The sequence below is a fragment of the Prionailurus viverrinus genome, chromosome C1 (genome assembly GCF_022837055.1).
Source record: "Prionailurus viverrinus isolate Anna chromosome C1, UM_Priviv_1.0, whole genome shotgun sequence".
NCBI lineage: Eukaryota > Metazoa > Chordata > Mammalia > Carnivora > Felidae > Prionailurus > Prionailurus viverrinus.
This window is the reverse complement of record NC_062568.1, coordinates 50,743,700-50,758,311: the sequence shown is the minus strand read 5'-3', so window position 1 is coordinate 50,758,311 and position 14,612 is coordinate 50,743,700. Positions and strand designations below refer to the sequence as shown.

At 43.4% G+C, this 14,612-nt stretch overlaps 1 protein-coding gene across 2 annotated transcripts in view; it reads left to right on the top strand.

Annotated features, from left to right (window-relative positions):
• Window positions 1-2,187: 2,187 nt before the first annotated feature.
• The window catches only part of OSBPL6 (oxysterol binding protein like 6), a 216,115-nt gene continuing 203,690 nt past the window's right edge, over window positions 2,188-14,612 (top strand). The window contains exon 1 of one of the 2 annotated variants that reach the window (XM_047872081.1): window positions 2,188-2,245. The gene's annotated coding sequence lies outside the window, so the exon portion shown is untranslated. The remainder of the gene's footprint in view (window positions 2,246-14,612) is intronic. The other variant, XM_047872079.1, reaches the window with a different exon arrangement.

The following is a 14,612-nucleotide window of genomic DNA, read 5'->3' as shown; positions in this document are numbered from 1 at the left end:
GAGCTCTGTGTTGGGCTCCATGTGAAAATGGGGAGCCTGCTTGGGATTCCCTCTCTCTCTCTCAAAATAAATAAATAAACTTAAAAACATTAAAAACTGTAATGAAGTGCTGAGAGCTGTATGTATTGATGGTGGGGACTATGATTCATATGAAGCTCAGTTCATTTGTATGTGATGAAATTATAGCATTAATATTATTAGTATTTTAAGAAGATCATTAACTTCCTTCACTGAAAACGCCCATGCACGAATAAAAGGAATGAATCAGGGAGCAGAGATCCTTTTAGTCAACCTAAGACTCATGACCTGAACTCTTAGCAAGAATATACACTTCATGAAAACATTGCTCTCTGGCAACTGCTGAGGCAGATCTAAAAGTCGCGAAAAGCCTGTTATTCATATTCATATATCTATGCCAGTCTGAGTTTTCAAACTATTGTGATGCCGAGTGGAGAAGCTGCCTCCATAGCAATGGTGGCTCTCTTCAACCTGCCCGTTGCCAAGGGTGTAGTGCCATCACATCATATTTGATCATTAACGAGACAGGTAGGAGACCTTTTCCTGATACTTCCACCTATTTTTAAATAGCAAAACACACAGAGATGCTATGGACTGTTCTTAAGATAAAAGGAGTTTCAGTTGTGGTAGCTCCTCTCCCCCACCCCAGCAGTTCATGGTTCTCTGCTACTAGGAGTGAAAACCGTCCAGAAGCACTTCTTTAGGTTAAGGACTCTGCGTGGGTTCTCTCTCACCTCCTCCCACACTTGTGCATTTTCTTGTATGGGGTTTGACTTTTCCCTTCTTTGTAGCTGGAGTGGTTTCCGTAGTTCCTGTCAGTGGAACCCCCGTGGAAGGAGTAAGGAGGTGGTGGTGATTCCGAGAGGGTCAGGGATCCAGTCGCTCGTTCCCTGGAGGAGAGTGTCTTCACAGGGGAGGCGTTAAAGCGAAACTGCCATGTGTCACAGAGTCCAGCGCCTAGTATTTTATAACCGGACAGTATGAGAACAGTGAAACGCCGTCACTGAGTTGCCTCTGTGGGCAGCAATACCTTCAATTTTTTGAAGCCTGCCCCCTCCCGGTCCCCCTTCGAATCTGGACGCCTAGATAGCCCATAGAGCACTCCAGCGCTGTTTCTGTAATAATTCCTATTAGGCTCAATCAGTGTTGTCTGGATTCATACCCACACCCTCACCCCCGCCCCCCAAGAGGGTGATGACAGAAATGTCTTGAAATACTTTTGTCATTTCCTCGGTCATCCATTTACAGAAGAAACGTCTGTGCAAATATTTAAATTACCCCGTCCTTGGAGCAAATTTGCCTCCCGATTAATGTACCCTAGGGCACAGACTGGGAAGGGTCTAAAGGTGGAAGAGCTCAAGAGAGTGGGTAAGCGTCGTCGTACGGTGGGGCTTTAGGCAACGGATATATATGTTTTCACCGAACCCAAGTGTTTCTCTGGGCCTGGGAAGTTTGGCTCCGCAGTGTCAGGGACCCGGCGGTGGGGAAGTCGGGGCGGGCAGGCACACACAGTCCTGTGTGTTTATTGACCAGCCCGAACGTCCGCCGGAGACCCCGGCTGGACAGCGCCTCCGGGGAGGCCGCCGGGCTGCTGTCTCCTTCTGATCGGCTCTCCCCAGGAGCTCGGAGCGGCTGCGCTCCAGGCCCCCAGCGCCGGGGCCCTTCGGGGTCAGCCCTAGAGAACCGCGGCCGGCCCGCCTCCTCTGGCCTGGGCAGGCGGGGGCGCTTCTGTGGCTCTCAGGCCCGGAGATTCCCGGCCAGGGTCTCCGCGGCGGTTATCTCTGGACCCCAGGGGTCCCCAGGGGGCCGGGCCGGGGGTGAGGCCAGACAGTGGGATCCCGCGCGTCGGAAGCTCGGCGAGCCCGGCCCGGAGCTCAGCGGGCGGCGCGGAGAAGGGGGCCGGCGGGGCGGGCGCGCAGCGGGAGAGCCCGCCGCCCCCGGGGCCGCTCCTGCCTGGGCGGCTAGCGGGAGCCGGGGGCGGGGAGCCGGGAGCGCCGCCCCGCCAGCGCGCCCCGCCCGTGGGAGAGGAGGGGCTGCGGCGCGGCGGACCACTGGAGGCGCAGCACCGCCGCCACCGCCGCTGTCGGTGCTGGAGTCCGCGGCTCCGCGCAGGCGGCGCCCGCGCCTCCGCTCCCCGGCCAGCCCGCGCGCTCGTCCGCCCGCCCGCCCGCCGGAGCCGCCTCCCGCCGCCGCCGCAGACTCGGCGGCGCCGCTGCTTGCCCGCCAGGTAGGTGTCCTGGCGCAGGGGGACCCCGGGAGCCGCCACAGCGGTGCCCGCACCGCGGCCCGGGGGCATTGTGCGCGTCCGGAGGGCCGAGGACTCGGAGGGACGCGCGGCTGGGCACCCGGGCTTTGGGCCCTCGAGGCGTCGTCGCCCCCTGGGGGTTTCCCCGGCCGGCCGGTGGGCCCGGGCGGCGGGGGCGGCGATGCCTGTCCGGCCCTACGGCCAAGGTGGGAGGGGGTGTCTGGGTCAAGGTCCCCGTTCGCCGCCCTCCCTTCCCCCTCGTGGTTGGGGAATTCCGGCCGCCGGGCTCTCACGCCCGCATTCCTCCGCGCTGCCCCGCGCCCCCGCTCCCCCTCGGCTGCCGGGGATTGAAGCTGGGGCCGGGAGAAGGACTGATGTAATTGTCAGCGGAGAACCGAACCCGCGCGGTGAGAGCGCCGGCGCCCGCGCCTGCTCCAGCTAACGCCTACGCCGCACCTCCCAGCGAATCCGGGCAGCCGAGAGGAGCGGCTGGGGAAGTTGTGCATTGGGTTTTATTGTGCGCGTGCACTGCGGACTGCCCTCGCGGGGCACCCCTGTCCACCCGCTGCTGGCTCCCCTGCAGCCTTCCCTGCAGCCTTGGTCCACACCTCCAGCCAGGGCCGAGTCGGCCTTCCCTGGTTCAGACCCGGACAACGTTTGCATTGCAGTTAAGACGTGCTTCCCCTGCATCGAGCCGGGAGCTGCCCGCAGATCGTGTCGCCGGGGATGCTGGGGGAGGAGGGGTAGGGAGACCTGGGGAGGAAGCCGGGAAGAAGTAATGACACCAGCAGATTTTTCAAAAAGCCTCTACTGTTGTAGACACATTTGCGTGACACCTTTGAAGATGGTTTTGAAAGTTATGACCAGATCCTGATTTTGTGGCAATTCTGTGATATACCTGAACGGTAGCTTAAACATAGAGACCTAAAGCTGGGGAAAGCATTACATAATGGACATGAAGCAAATGACACGAAACTAAGTGAACCCACTGGGTTGCCAGATTATTTCTTTCTCCAAGACGCAAAGTCCTATAGGTTGTTTCCTCCATATGAATTTCCTTTTTTTAAATCGCTGGACTAGTTTTGGCAAATTGTTATATTCACTTTTGTTTTGTCTTGTTTTGTTTTTCCTAAACAACAAAATCATTTTTTCTTGGACATCTTTTCTTAATTAAAAAATAAATTGCCTGCCAGCGGCTAGTTGTAGATCACAGAGCTGATTAATAAATGCAGTCTTTCTTCAAAGGTGAAATTTAAAAACATCCCGTCTTCATGTCATTAACTTTGTTTTTCTCTTGGTTGTGATTTTTCCTCCCTCCTCCTCTCCCATTTGTTTTTTGGAAGCATTTCTACAGTTTTGGGTACTGCAGGCTCACAGTGTTGATAGTCCTCACCAAAGCTACAGCATTGCAGATACAAAGACTAATAATAAATGAAACGGGAGACCTCGCAGTAACTCAGAGTGAGCAGAGTTCCCAAGGTCGGAGGGAAGCTGCAGTGTAGCTCCCCTCTAATCACCTATGGAGACTCTGCATAGTCCTCGTTGAGTTAGAAGGAAGGCCCTGATTGGTGGAATAGTATTCCGGTTATTCTTTTACCCCGGGATTTCCTGTGTTTCCCCCTAAGAAGTAATTTTTTTTCCCCCTCAGAGTGAAAACAAAATATTTTCTAATGAAAATCTTTGCTTTTAGAAAACCTAAAAATCCAGTTTTTGCCCATATTTTCAGCTTTGATGTTGATTGACTCAATTGTACATTCAGTGGCTGGATTCCTCTTGGGATGTCTCAGTTTCAAATCATGGTGGTTCATCAGATGTCTCTTGGTATAGTGTCCTGTGATTCTGCCGAACTTTTGCAGGATCTCATAAGTTTTCTTGTCCCTGTATTGCTTTACCTTATGTTACCTTCCTCCAAGAAGAAAGGTGAAGTCCTTCTAAGATGAAATATGTGTGGTTGGAGATCTGTAGTACCATTGTAGAAATAGAATTAGGTTAATGCAGAAGTAGGTAAAAGTTTTATGTGACTTTATTCATGAATCTACTGGATGAGGGAGAAGATTTAAATTTCATTAAAATGCCTTGTTTAGGTAGCATTCAGTAATCATTCAATGGATAATAACTTACTGAGCATCTACCCGTTCAAGACATTGGTGTAGGCACTGTGGGAAATACACATGAGAAATAAAGATGACTCTGCCTTCAAGAATTTGTAGACTAGGGGCGCCTGGGTGGCGCAGTCGGTTAAGCGTCCGACTTCAGCCAGGTCACGATCTCGCGGTCCGTGAGTTCGAGCCCCGCGTCAGGCTCTGGGCTGATGGCTCAGAGCCTGGAGCCTGTTTCCAATTCTGTGTCTCCCTCTCTCTCTGTCCCTCCCCCGTTCATGCTCTGTCTCTCTCCCAAAAATAAATAAACATTGAAAAAAAAAAAAAATTTATAAAAAAAAAAAAAAAAAAAAAAGAATTTGTAGACTAGTTTGGGCAGATAAGTCATGAATTCTCAAAAGAAAGATTTTTTTTTTTTTAACTGCAAAGGTTAAGTAATAATTATAATACTTTTTTTAAAATTTTGTTTTTAATCTTCCAAAAAAGGTCTCATACTACCCATTGACTTCTGGTAATTTTTTTCCATTGAACATATTGTCACCAAGATTCATCCATGTTGTATACAGCTGTAGTTCATTCACTTTCATTGCTGCACATTATTCCATTGTGTGTCTATAGTAATATGTTTCCCTGTTCTGCCAATGGCCTTTTTTTTGTTTCTACTTAAAAAAAAAAATTGCTAGGTGTGCTTCTCTGATCATTCATGTTTCCTGGGGCACAGTGCAAGTGTTTCTTTTGGGTAAATACCACCGTACAGAATTGTTGATTTGTAGGATGTGTGAGTTCAACTTACTAGACATTGCCAAATTATTTCCCAAAATTGTTATACTAATTTACACAAGCCGGGGAAATAAGCAAACACAAATCATCAAATACAAACAAGCATTTATATATGTGTATGTGTTGAAATGCATGTTAGTTACTCAGTTTGTTTATTTTAAAGCAAGAGAATGATAAAACCTAGGATAGCAGTTGTCTTCTGGGAGGACCAGGCAGATGTCATGAGGAGGAACACACAGATGGATATAAGTTATTGGTAATGATCTAGTAGTTAGAGTTGGTGGTAAGTTCTTAAGTGATCATTATATTTAAAAAAAGGGGGAAGGGTCATGCATAGATCAGTAATAACTTAAAATTCTAAGGAAAAAGAAAATAAGGACAATATAGAGTTAACACAAGGCAGAACAGGCTACTGTACTAAAAGACCCACAAGATGTCAGCTGAGGGACAAGGAAGCAGTCCCTGTGCATAGGCATGTATTGCGTAGAGTTCACAGCAGAGGCTTACAGGGAAGATGAGCAGGAAGTGGCCTTGCTGAGAAGAGGAACTTCAGCCATCTTGGACAGAGGAAATGAACACAAGTGGAAACAGCCATGGGAAATTTTCCAACAGTGAACCACTCTAAGAGTTTATTAAAAAGTCTGGAAAACTGATAGATTGGCAGGTGGGGGTGGGAGGGGGAGAGATTCAGGCAGGATACTGGCTAGGAATACCTGGCTGATTGAGATGACAGTTCTCCACTTGACGAAACTAAAAGGAAAGAATGGATTTTAAAAGACACTGGGAGGAGAATCCAAGACTTAAGATCCTAAATAAGAAGAGGAGGAAGGAGTCAAAGATGTTTCACTATAATTAAAAGAAATAGAGAAGTTGTGGTAGGAGATTTTAATAGGATTTAGACGTGTCAAGTGTGAGGTAATAGATATTCAAGCTCATGTTTGAAAATGTGAGCATGGAGCTGGTGGGCAGTTAGGACACTCACAGTGAAGAATGTGATTTTCTAATGATGTATCTGTTACATGTGGAAGATTATCTGAGAGGGAAGAGTACATAAAATTCATCTGTGTAATTTTTTATTTACTTGTGTAAAGGAGGTTAAGGATTAATGGTTTAAGGTGTGAAGAAGATGTTTTGGCATTGGCGGTGAGTAGGGTTCATGGAATTGAGAGTGTACTGGCATCACAACCACAAGGGTTGAAATCAAATCTTTCTGGACAGTTTACTAGTTGTATGTAATTTGGGGAGAAAAACCCCTCTGATCTTCAGTTATGGCACATCTAAAATGAAGATACTAATGGCCACTTCCCATGGGTGCAGGGAACAAGATGTGATTGAGGGACTAGAGTCTTTAGGGCTCATGTTTGCTTTCATGCTATTTGCCATCTAATGTTGGAAACTAATGGCGCATGCGTTTATATTCTCTGATATATACTCCATTGAAAAAGATAAAGGGTTTCAATCTTTTAGGTTCTCTTCATTATAATAAAGAGTTGCTTGTGCCCTCCTGTGGGGACAGGATAAGGCTTTTTATTTCTAGGGCTATTCTGGGATAATATATAGTGTCACTTTGATTGAATACTATTTTAGCTGGCATTTTTTCTTTTTTTTTTCTTTTTTTAAATGTTTTTTAATGTTTTTTAATGTTTTGAGACAGAGAGAAACAGAGCATGAACAGGGGAGGGTCAGAGAGAGGGAGGCACAGAATCTGAAATAGGCTCCAGGCTCTGAGCTGTCAGCACAGAGCCCGACGCGGGGCTTGAACTCACGGACCGCAAGATCATGACCTGAGCCGAAGTCGGACGCCCAACCGATTGAGCCACCCAGGCACCCCATAGCTGGCATTTTAATTTGTAAATATTATGATAGGTATTCAGCATTTTCTCATCATATTTTAAAATTCCTTTTCTGATTTTACATATATTTCTTGATGTCTTCTCATCCTCTCTAATGTTATTTTCTCACTGATTTCTCACCAGCTGATACAATGATTAGTGGCTGTATAGTTTTCTCCAAGGCAACCTAGCCCTCAATTGCCTTTCCTTGGCATAGTGATTTGGAGAACATCTTGACATCTTGCTGGTGGTTCCAACAGCAGTTGAATGGAAATGTGGCAGTATCTTAAAGAAAAAAAGAAAAAGGAAAAGATAGACCTTCCAAAGGAAAAAGGTTGTTGCTTACCATTATAGTCAGAAATTATCTAAAAGCTCCTAAGAGAGTAAAGGACTCTCTCTTTACTCTCTCATGTGAATGATTAGTCACATTCCTTGCTTCAGCTACACCTTCCCCACATCCCCTCAATAGATACAACTATTTAATGATTTGAAAACCAGGGTGGACTTAGTAGCTTTGGTCAAAACAATGAGCTAAAATTAATTTTAGGGATAACTGACATGATACACATCTCAGTTAGTGAAATTGGCATGGTTTCTGGCATGGTTCTGAGTTTCCAAGAACTTTGGAGGCAGTTTTGCATCCATCCATTCAGTTACCAAACCCTGAGCTGATCACTTTCACAGAGAAGTGACCAGAGTTTGTGGGTCTTATGTGAAGGTGACATGGGCCATCAAGTGCCTTTCTTCTTCATTCACGTAGCCTTTACTGAGCACCTACTATGTACCAGACACCATATTAAGTGTTGGGTCGTAAACCTTTCTGCCCTCAGGGACCTACCCAAAACAGAATCTACCAAAAACAAGTCACTATTGAATATGTATGCATGTGTGTGGGGTGGATCTGGCTTTGGTTTTAGAATTTGCATGAAGTATCTATTTTTTCTTTTGTTCCTTAAACTTTTTCCAGATTTATGTTTAGACCTCCTTGAATTGAGAGTGCTATGGGGAAAAAAATGCAGTGCCTGCAAAGAACAGTTACTTTAAATGTACTTCTGTTTTATCGGCTTTTTAAAGCAGAAGGTTTTAAACTCATGGTAAGTCCTTTTGTCATGGACACTTAAATGTTGTCAAATAGGAGAAAGGGATCAGGAAAGGGAGAGCTGGGTGAGTGAAGTCAGATTTGTAACGAATGGAGTGTGTCCTAGTGCTGAATTGGTTTTTAAAGGGAAAAATAGAAAATAGACAAATATGAATGTCTATTAAAAGATCCAACATAGTATTATAGGGAATTGAATATACTGAATCATGGTGGTCTCAGATGATGTTCCTGTTGAGTTATATGAACCCTTTCTCTTTGAGGTTATGTTCACTTACTTGGTACAGTAGTGTAGTTTTTAAAATCAGTCCTTTGTTTTTTTTTTTTTTTTTGAAAGTTTATCTCTGTTTCTTAGTAATCTCTAACCCCAACCTGGGGCTTGAACTCATGACCCTGAGATCAAGAGTCACATGCTCTTTCGACTGAGCCAGCCAGGTGCCCCTTAGTATAGTTTTTATACTAGAATAAATTATAATGTAAATGTTAAATATCTGTAAACTGTAAGGATTACATTAACTAAAGAAAGCAGAACAATCCGATGACTCTTTCTGCTACTGCTTTGGCAGTTTATGAAAGTAAAACCTACCCTTTGTGATGGTATTCCATCTAACAAGGCCAGTGTCTCCAAATCTGCAGTAAGCTGTCAAACAGCAGAGCTAGAGAGGAGGCCAAGCCAAGTAGCTGAATATCCAGGACTATCTAAGGGAAAATTGGGTTAGAGAGAGTGTGAAGTAGGTGACTAAGTTCTTAAACTTCAAATAAGTTTAAGTAAGTAAATATGTAAACAAGTTTACGTAAAAGTAAGTTTAAATAAGTACCTTAAATTTTTTTTTTAATGTTTATATTTATTTTTGACAGAGAGAGAGAGAGAGACAGAGAGACAGAGCATGAGCAGGAGAGGGCAGAGAGAGAGGGAGACACAGAATCCGAAGCAGGCTCCAGGCTCTGAGCTGTCAGCACAAAGCCCGACACGGGGCTCAAACCCACAGACCGCGAGATCACGACCCAAGCCGAAGTCGGACGCTCAACTGACTGAGCCACCCAGGCGCCCCTAAATAAGTACCTTTAAATAAGATACTGGCAGATTGTACTTTGAATGTGTTTCACCAGTGTTGACGCTGGGTGCAAAAAATTCATGATTAGTACACCAAGAATTATCTTCTGCTTTAGAGACGATGGATTATATTTTTCTCTACTCAAGAAAACCTATATATGAATTCATAAAATATATGAAGAAAATACTCAGGCACTAGAAATACTTATCTTTGCTTGATGTGTTGCTGCTTGAATGACCTTCATATTGATTCATAAGATGTTAGAGCTGAAAGAGGTTTAAGAGATCTTCTACTCCGGGGGCACCTGGGTGGCTCAGGTGGTTGAGCGTTCAACTTTGGCTCACGTCATGATCTCACAGTTTGTGAGTTCAAGCCCTGCAATGGGCTCACTGCTGTCAGCACAGAGCCTGCTTCAGGTCTTCCGTCCCCCTCTCTTCCCCTTCCCTGTCTGTGCTCTCTCTCAAAAATAAATAAATCTTAAAACAAACAAAAAACATCTTCTTTTCCAGCCTCTCCTGTTTTCCAGGTGGATAACCTGAGGCTTAGAGATTTGCCCAGTGAGGTGCAAGCCCCATGTACAAATATAGCTAGAAGATAATGTGCCAAAGAATTTGCTTCTGTTGGGGATAACAGGAAATAATGCTTTTCCCTAAATTATGGGTAAATGAATGAGAAAATGAACCGATAGCAACCTCTCCAGTGGAATTTTAATCCTCTTTTGCATCATTCTCCTTCTTGAATGTCTGGTATAGAAAGTGAAATCATACATATATCCATTTTTAATTTTGGGGGGGTGGGTTTAGAAAAAAGACTTTGTTCTGAGGGTATGATGAGAAGAATGAACACTACAAATATCATTATTCAAAAATTTTGGCTGTTTGCTATTTTGATACTCATAGCTTTGTCTTTTAACTCCATGGACAGGAAAGGATAGAGAAAAATTAAATTATCCAGTGCTGTGTACTTTTCTATCTCTTTTCCTTTGTCATTCTCTTTCCATATGCTAATATAAGAGACAATCAACGTGTGGAGGGAATGGAGTCAGGAATAGAACAGTAACTTCTGCTTTTTGATCTTGCATCATATCGAGGCAGTTCTCACCATAGATCTTGAGACAGACCTACCCACCTTTTGAAAAGAGTGTGGAAGTAGAAGGGAGAACAACAGCAGTGTATTTTTAGAACCTTTTTTTTTTTTTTTCAAAAGTCAAACCTAAAATAAACCTGGCCTCAATTTTTAGCCATAGGTTTATTTTACATCTCCTATATAGTACCTAAGTTTTATCCTAATTTGAACAAGCCACTTTGATTTTTTGTATATTGTACAATGGTGCTATAAGTAACAAACTATCATCAATGACTAAAGTTTCAAGAATAAAGTATCTAAAGGAACACTAAAAATTAAAAAAAAATTGTTTCATGTCATTTCTGGAGATGAAGTCTGATTTTTTTTATTTTAAATTAAGATAACATTTTTGCTTTCTGTTTATCTGTAGCAGCTAGACAATCTTTTGCATATTCGCACCCCATCAGGCAACAATCTGAGCAGTTTTTGTTGTATAATTTTCCTAGAATAGAAAAAGCAGCACAGTTTGAATGGCATGTTGATTATGAAAAGACATTAATGAAATTCGTTTTGATCTCAGTAAACTTCAAATGGAAGCAAGAACTATAAAAAGAGTGTGAGCTCCAAGGTAGGCCAAGCAAATGTAGGGTTCACGTGAAACTCGGTGAAGAAAGTGAGAGAGCAGCAAGCAAGGTCTGAAAGAGCTCAGGGTGATGGAGGAGGAAGGTCAGGGAGGGAAGGACATGGGTATTCTATCCCAGCTTGTCTTATAGTCTCATTTCAGTCCCAGCTGATGGAAATCAGATACAAGGGAAGATATCTGCCTCTACACTTAACAAAAAAATCAACTTCGAACTATCTTGAAGAATGCAGAATAAGTAAGATAAGTGGTGATAAATTCCATTTAAGGAACAATATTATCTGTACAGAGAGAAGATAAACATGGCCACATGAGAAAGAAACTGTATCATGTCACAGACAAGGCTTAATTCCTCAATATCCAAAGAGCTCCTATAGATCAACAAGAAAAATAACTGTTAATCTAACAGGAAAGAGGGGGCAAAGGAACAAATAGTTCACAGAAAAGGAATTACAAATCGTGCTTAAAAAGATGAAATTAACTCATGATAAGAGAAATGCAATTTTAAACTATTTAACCTATTAAGTTGGCAAAGATCTTTGATGTTTATTAATCCCTTCTGGTGGCAAGGCTTTAGGGAAGCTGAAAGGCTCATATACTATTGATAGGGGTACAAAATGGTACAGCATCTATGGATACCAAAATTAAAAACTCACCTACCTTCTCACCCTGGAAAATCTAAGAAAATTTTTTTTTGTTCTTTTTTTATTTTATATTTTTAATTTATTTTTATTTTTTAAGCATTTATTTTTTTATTTTATTTTTTAAATTTCCGTCCAAGTTAGTTAGCATATAGTGCAACAATGATTTCAGGAGTAGATTCCTTAATGCCCCTACCCATTTAGCCCATCCCCCCTCCCACAACCCCTCCAGTAACCCTCTGTTTGTTCTTCATATTTAAGAGTCTTTTATGTTTTGTCCTCCTCCCTGTTTTTATATTATTTTTGCTTCCCTTCCCTTGTGTTCATCTGTTCTGTGTCTTAAAGTCCTCATAGGAGTGAAGTCATATGATATTTGTCTTTCTCTGACTGACTAATAAGAAATTTTTCTATAGTTCTACTTGTACATCCAAAACAAATTTGCACAAAGATGTCCATTGCAACATTGTCTGTAATGGCAAAAGACTTAGGGAAAGCTAAATATCTATTCATATGGGATTGGTTAAAAAATCATGAGCAGAAACAAAACTAGGTAGCTGTTAAAAAGAGTGAGATTATTTTATATTTGCTGATTTGGAATGATCTCTAAGATATAATAAGGGAACAAATCAAGGTACAGAGTGGTATATGGTCATTGGTATTAAATATGAGTTTATAAATATGTGTTTATGTGTAAAGACTATGTCTAGGGCACCGGGGTGACTCAGTTGATTAAGCGTCTGACTTTGGCTCAGGTCCTGATCTCACAGCTTGTGAGTTCAAGCCCCATGTCGGTCTCTGTGCTGACAGCTCAGAGCCTGGAGCCTGCTTCGGATTCTGTGTCTCCCTCTCCCTGCCCCTTCCCTGCTTGCACTCTGTCTCTCAAAAATGAATAAATGTTACAAAAAAAATTTTTTTTTTTTTTTGAAAAAGACTGTCTCTGGAAGATGACACAAGGAATTGCTAACAGTGATTGACTCTGGGGAAGAAAATTGGACGGTTGGGTGGGGATGAAAGGACACTTACTTAGGACACTTATTTAGTATATCCCTTACTTTTGAATTTTTAAGCATATGAACATATTATCTATTCAAACCAAGTTAATTTTAATATTTCTTTAAGAGGTGCAAACTTCAGTTATAAGATATTTCAGTCATGGGGATGCAATGTACAGCATAGGGAATATAGTTACTAATATTGTAACAGCTTTGTATGGTGACAGAAGGTAACTAGACTAATAAGTGGGATCATTTCATAATGTATAAAAATGTCAGATCATATGATGTACACTTAAAATGAATAGTATATCGTCTGTCCATTATATTTCAATAAAGTCTTGAGGATCAGTTGTAATGATCAAGAATGTTGAGTAGTTGTAACCAATAGCATTGCTTTGGAAATGTGGGGCCCATTCTGGACTGAACATGGTAGTTGCCACGAAGACTCACCCTTACTACTACTCTGACAGGCTACAGTCCAAAGAGGAGGGAAATCACAAGTGGTTGCCCTTTGGGACAGAGTTGTCATGCATCAGTTTGCTTGGTGTCCCTGGTCTTGCCACTGGGCTCCCAGCTAACTGTTCTCACTGGGAGGGAGACCCAAGGAATGCTGATTAGGAACAGGGTGCAGATGAGAGTTCAGAGAGAGGAGATATTGAAGGAGATGGTGGCAGAAACCTGAGGCTGCAAGAATGCAGACATGGAGATGGTATTAATTGCTACTCTGACTCCCTCAGAGGTGGTTTACAGTGGTAGTACAGAGAAAAATGTTATGTACGGGTCACAGCCATTTTTCCTGAGGTGTGATACGGTGTCTAGGAATATGCATTTTTATTTTTTTAAGTTTATTTGTTTGAGAGAAAGGGAAAAAGGGGGGAGGGGCAGACAGAGGGAGAGAGAGAATCTCACGCAGACTCTGCACTGTCAGCGTGGAGTCTGATGCAAGACTTGAACCCACGAACTGTGAGATCATGACCTGAGCCAAAACCAAGAGTCGGACGCTCAACCGATCGAGCCACCCAGGTGACCCAGAATATGCGTTTTATACTTAAAAAAAATTTTTTTTAACGTTTATTTATTTTTGAGACAGAGAGAGACAGAGCATGAATGGGGGAGGGTCAGAGAGAGGGAGACACAGAATCTGAAACAGGCTCCAGGCTCTGAGCTGTCAGCACAGAGCCCGACGTGGGGCTCGAACTCACGGACCGCGAGATCATTACCCGAGCCGAAGTCGGACGCTTAACTGACTGAGCCACCCAGGCGCCCCCAGAATATACGTTTTTTAAAGTGCCCTTGGTTTTGGGAGCTCGTTCTAAGAATCACTGGTCTCTTCCACCCTCCTTGTTGTATAGATAAGACTCTCCCCTTCATACCTTGAAATATCCATTCCTTGGAATATTTTTATAACTTCTAAAACCTTTTCTGGTGCTCTACTGTTAAACACATGCTTTCTTTAGGGGGATTGTTTCATCATGCCTTTGCCATCTTAGAGCCCACAAAGGGATGCTGAATATTAAGGTAGAGATTAGTAAGACGGAGAAAGCCAAGGTAGCAACTGAATAGTTAGTGGGTTATAGCTTTGGGAGGAACAATAATATGCTGATATGAATTTAATAAGCAATGATGTGAATAGTTATGAGTTCTACTAAAGGAAAGGAAAACTTTGGTGATGATCGTAGGAATCATGTTGCAAAATACTTTTTCTAAAAATTGTTACAATCCTTTTTAATTATCATTATTATGGTTCTTTGAAAATTAGTTTGTTAAGTAAGTAGAAAATCCTGATTTCTAATCAACTTGGGGTAAAGCAGCCCTCAGTCCCCTAGGTCAGCCCATCTCTGGCTGTTGCAAGGATGCTGCCCTTCCCTCTCCCCACCCAGTGGCATTTTGTCTCTTCTCAGCTTCCATCACCGGCTCTTGCCCTTGCCACACACAGGTCTCTCTCTCGCATCACTTCCTTCTTGCCCCCTCTTACCTTCTCATTCCTGAAACCCCACAGCAGTCACTGTCCCCTACAACTCAGAGGCTCCTTCTTGTTCCTGTTCCACCATGGGTCTTCCCTTTTGCCGCCCCTTGCGGATTTTGTCCTCCCAAGTAAAACAGCAGCTTCTTTTTTAGGGCCAGTTTATACTTGCTGAGAGTGTGG